Here is a 6,000-nt window from a genome sequence, read left to right as displayed (position 1 = left end):
ACTTTATTGGCGCTCTACACTGACATTTTCCCTGCAAAGTGGATGATAATAGATTGCCCGTCTCTACCATCGCCAAACCCAATTTCTTTACCACCCAAAACCCTTCCCTATTTTTTTCTCAAACCTGTCTCGTTCCATCTTGCCTGGGGGTTGCACTTTTATGTTCACGGGAGCTCGTGTTAGGTAGGAATTCTTCCAATAAAGACCCATTTTATATGCGAGATGTGAGAGGGGGAAAAAAGAGAGAACTGCATAAGACAAATATAAAATGGCTGCCGGCGAACTATTAGAGGAAGGAAATTCTTTGAAATGATCGATTTCCTCAGCATATTTTCGCGCGCGCGGGAAACTTCCTTGGGTCTTAAATAAGTCTTCGTCAAGACGAGCCATTAAGGATTTCCTCCGTGACAAAAGCATTTTCCTTTTCTTGTTTCCGAGACGGAAAGTTACGTAATGTCATTTCTCAGCTCATTAATTGAACACACAATGTACAGCAATAGAAGAAAGTGGACTTTTTGTGTACATTTAGTTGTCATTCTCTAGCAATCCATTACAAGATAAGAAATGACGGTCAACACGAAAATGTGACATGTCTAAGATGTATACAATATTATAGTCATAAAAGCCTAAATGACTTCATTATTCATTTATATTGTAAAATAATAATTTGATTAATAATAATTACAATTATACAAGATTAGCATGATAGGTAAGGTGGTTTCAGTGACACTGGTAAAGGATTTTTCATTTTCAGACGATATGCCAATTTTTTTTTTTACCCATTCATAGAAATTAGAATCGTAGTTCTTATGAAAATTTACATTATAGAACACTTCTACCATCTTCTATCTCAATTCAAGCCCTTATGCAATTCATGAATTAATTTCTTATTTTCATAGGCGAAATCTACGAAAAAAAGGATTCTTAAATGAAAAAAAAATGACAGCAGTGTTTGTTAAATTATAATAGAAGAGTGTAAAATGTTATTTGTCAAATCTTTGCTTGCAATGATGAATAAATATATGGCTTTTAATTTGATGTAACTGTTAAACTTTTCAAATGACATTATTTTCATAATTCTTGTTTGATATTACACGTAAAATATCCCTTTTTACCCTCTAGAAAATCACACGTTATGCATCGACAATCATTTTTATTTTGGAGATTGAAGCATTTTTTAAAAATCCATTTTCTTTTTCCCCCTTTTTTTACGTTTACCTTTTTTTAAATTATTAACACTAAAAAAGGCTGCAAAACAATTACTTTTCATTAAAACGTGTTTATTACTGTGAGATATAAAATTATGTAGATATCAACCAAACAGCCAAATTACGCTCTATAAGATTTGGCAATTGGTGATCCAGAAAGATAATATACGGAAGCTCGCCGGCGGCTGAAATAATTCCACATTAGTAAGTCAATTTGAGTGGCGAAATCTTCTGATGATAGCAACTTATTATTGAAAAAATAGATCACCTAAATTCAGTTTTATTGAAATATTTAGATTATGTCCCAGATTTGGCGCAAAATACTTTGGTTGCATAGATAAGACGGTAAAATAAGGCGCGTTTTATATTAGACTGGTAGCCCGAACGGGTTTCGTTCCAGTTCGGCATGTAAGCTAAACGCCCAATCGGGAATTCGGAACAATACGCTTCACAGGCCACACGTAGCGCTACCTCAAATAAAGCGCGAGTGCACGTGTGATGGGGAGTCCATGTTATTGAGACTAATACGGCCTGGAGTCCAGGGGGAGAAAATAGTACGGTGAACCATCGAAACTCAACACCCCTACCTTGGGACACCCAACCACCCACTACTATTTCTTCATTGACTTTCAAAGTCTCGACATGATCCATAAAGCGGCCATTTACAGTCAGAGAGCGTTTCCTGTGCTTCAGGGAGGATAAAACATGTGCAATATTGCCTGAGAGCTCAGTGGACGCTCAGGATACGGTCACGAGGAAATAAAATGCGGGGAAAAAATAAGGTGCGCGTCGTAATCTCTTTTTTGTTCTTGACGGTACCGCATTCACCTGATCTGTATTTCACGCGCGCGTTTTTAATATCGAGCGATCTCGCGCGTCTCGCGTAACCCTTTGAGAATATTAAGAAAGAAAACGCTTGTCGTGTAGATTATCGCCCGCGAGCGGGGATATAGGTCGCCAAACCCTTTTTCGTGATAGTGATATGCAAATCTGATGTTATGTCGGGGCTGGCGACTCAGCGCCGCGATCGAGATATCCACACCAAAACCCTGAAGCATTCCATCGGGAGAGTCGCCCGGTAAATGTCGAATCAAATATGACTTGGTGCTATCAATATGCGCTAATCTTACTCACAGTTCAAAAGGCTCGGGAAAAAGTCAAAGTGGAGAAAGAAAATCGTCTGCGGTGGGATAATGGACACGAAAGTCATAAAATAAGAATATCGGACCGTCTTTCAATAATAGCTAATAACTGCGAAGTGATTGGATAATATGAGAAGAAATAAAAGAGCGTTAGTCGAGTATGCATCCAGGCTATCAATTAGTATTGACGCGCTGCAAGCTACCAAATAATAGTTAGAATGATAAATTACTGGACGGCCTGATCCATCTTTGTTATTTGCGGACACCATCAGTTCGAGTCAACACATCTAATGTTGTATAGAAACCCATCCATCCAATAAACCCATCAAAGGAACTTACAAATAATTATTAAAGAATTGTCTTCCACTCAACTTTGTATAGCCCATCGTTTTCTCTCGGAGTCGACAAAGTCAAGCGACTTAATGATAATATAAACCCAATTAAAGTTTTTTGGTTGGAAAAGAAAAAAAAAGGTTCACAAGGACGAAAATGTTAAAAATAATGATTAAACTGAAAAGATAAAAAAAATCGCACTTAGAAGCCCTCTCATTGTTTTTATTTTTTCAAATCAGAATTAAGGGCATTTAAAACAGGATTTGTTTATTTTGTAAGCCCTCTGTGTGTTTGATATATGATTTTCTCTGACTTCCAATACTCCAGCATCGGAGAAAAACATAACCATTCTCCCTTCCTTCTTTATATTTCAGACATTTCTTACTACTATTACTCCTCTGTCGGCATATTCTGATCATTTGCTCTTTTTTATCTATATTTCATCTGACCTTCTTTCCAGACATTATCTTTTTTCTGAATGTTATGTTAAAATCCATCGCAAAATGGATTTTTGTATTGAAAAAAAGGATTTTAAAAATGTTCTTTCGCTTCACTCTCTCTCAGATGTTTAAAAATTTTGCACGATATTCTGTCTTCTCCTCTCAAATGTTTGATTGATTACACAACTGCCTACTTATCAACATTATTCTACGGTTTTTTTTTATTCCAGTAGTGCAGATAGTTCTTTTTTATTTGTTACAAATATTTTTGAAGTAGAAAAAAAGTAACAATTTAATGTCAAATTGTAATGTCCAAGTTGTTTTTGATGGGGATATTTCAATAGTTGAGTTACAATTAATACACAAATATTGCACTGATGACAGAATGCAGGCGTTGCTATCTTCATTTCAAGAGTGAAAACTAAAAAATCAAATCGTTAAAGCAGACAGAATAAAAGTGCATTGTTTATTACCTGATGTTTCGATTATCAGGAAAATCATAAAAAGTTTCTAAATTAGTGTGACGATGGAAATCTAAAATCACAATGACTACCTAGTACATAAATCATCAGCTCTATTTTTTAATAAAAAAAACTGAGTCGTCATCTGTCACTAGCAACCGCGTATATTCTCGCTCTCCGTCAAATTTGTTGATGATATATGAAACATTATTTATTTGGTATCTCAATAATAAACACATTATCGGCTGATCAGTTCGGTCTCTTTTACCTTGTATAGCAGTCAACATGGAAAAAAAACAATTTCACAATGAAAATAGGGAGCGGGAATAGTAATAATAACAGTATTAGAGGACATTATCACTTTGCTGCGTACTCGCTCTCTCTCTCTCACTCTCTCTTGTTCGTGACCTCAAAATGGACAGGAAAAGTGCATTTACACCATCGGTGGAAAAATTGTTCTAAATTGAATAAAAGTACGGGGAATCCGACGTACTTTGCATCATAATGAGGCCTAATTTAGGTCCCGAAGCCGGGCGACATTGAAAGATGATTATGAATATGCGTATTTCAATTATTGCATTTAGATATGACCAGGTTTTTCATGTCTGATTTGTTATGTTACTTATAGTGTGGCAGTATTTCAATATCGGTACTTAACTCGTTTGATGCGAACGCTTTTTCATCTTCATGTATAAAATATAATATTTGTTTCAGCCCCCCCCCTTCCATCAACCAAATTTAAACAAAATATTTCCTCAAATAAAAAGTAAAATATGCTAGAAAATATTTTATTTCATATTCATTTTCAATTCTTTATTCCATTTCCATTCAAAACATAATACAAAGTAATATAAAGCAATACACATCAAGTACAATTTTACAGACGAGCATTCTTACTTCGTAAAACAAAAAAGTACAATATTGATCATAAATGGAAATTAGGGGGATCCACGTATCTTGATAATATTTTAGTTGTCGATATTATTGGATTATTTCTATTATTTGCTTCGTATTCCATCCTTGATCTAAACTTTCTGTGGCAAATACTATTTTTTCCCCTTAATGACAACCGTTTAAGAAAGAATAGTGATGACCATGATGACTATGTTTTAGCTTGGTCATAAAGTTAATGATTACAATGATAACATATTATAGGACTAGTTCCGATTATGAATAAAAGTAAAGTTATAATGATAATAATAACGATAAACACACGTCATTCATCATGATTATTATACTACCGTAGTTAATAATGATAATGGTGTGCTAATTATGTAGCGCTCATTGTTTCGGCGCTCATGGCGTTCAAGAAAAATAACATACACGCAAACAATATTAGAAAAGCAAAAAGAATAAAATTTTAAATTCTGAATAAAACACATTATTGATCTGTTACAATAAATATTTTAAGTATCTCACTATCTACCTATCATATCTATCTAATTGTCTATCTGTTTATCTATCTATCTCGTTTAATACCTCTCCCGTTTCCGTATGTTTATATTTTCGTTTCTCTGTCTGTTTCTACAAGTGTCTTTTTAACAGTCTCTTCGATGTTATGTCTCTCTGTCGACCTTTCTCTCCTCCTTTCTCATCTCTTCTGCTGCTCCTTTAATCTCTCTCTCTCTTTCTTTCTTTCTTTTCATGTTATCATAATATGAGCAAAACGTACTCTTTTTCTTCCTTGACCGTGACAGGAGCCCGCGGAGCTCGTGCTACTATGTTTGGCCACGGAAGCCCGGAAATGTCGCTCTCTTTCCTCCTTTCCTGCCCTGGCTATATAACTCCTAAAGCTACATTTCAACTTCTCCCTCCCGCCATTATACCATCCAATCGAGCCTTGGCGATATTAAAAACATTCCCATGAGATCTATCTTTTTCTTTTGTGTGCATCCATGTCGTATTTACTTAAGACTTTTCTCAATCTATTCACTACCTTTCCCTGTTGATTGGAACTATTTTCCCCTCATATTGCTGAAGACTTTTTTCATATATCTTATTCCTCGTCAGATTGCAATATAAACCTTCAATTCTTTATCATTTATGTGTCATCGGTGATAGTGTTACACTCATGACCATTCGCTTTATTACTATTCCTCGCCAATAGTAATTACCACTCCACTACGAAGCTCCATTTTACAATAACGCGTAAGATAATAGAAATCTATACCCAAATTTTAAATCAACATAACGTTACATCCAAATATCTACTATTGTTGATTGGACATTTTTTCCTCTCTTGTCATTTTTGCCTCAACCTGAAATCGTTTACTTAATGACTCCGGGCAAGAGAACGCCAGCCACAATATTCATAAGATCTCTTGTGTTGTCTTAACGAATCTCTGTGATTGTCAGTGTGATTTTGATGTGTTTTAGAAGGTATTCGATTGGCCAAAGTCACCATCGCCACTGTGCA

This window comes from Lytechinus variegatus, chromosome 8, assembly GCF_018143015.1.
Source record: "Lytechinus variegatus isolate NC3 chromosome 8, Lvar_3.0, whole genome shotgun sequence".
NCBI lineage: Eukaryota > Metazoa > Echinodermata > Echinoidea > Temnopleuroida > Toxopneustidae > Lytechinus > Lytechinus variegatus.
This window is presented reverse-complemented; position numbering follows the sequence as displayed.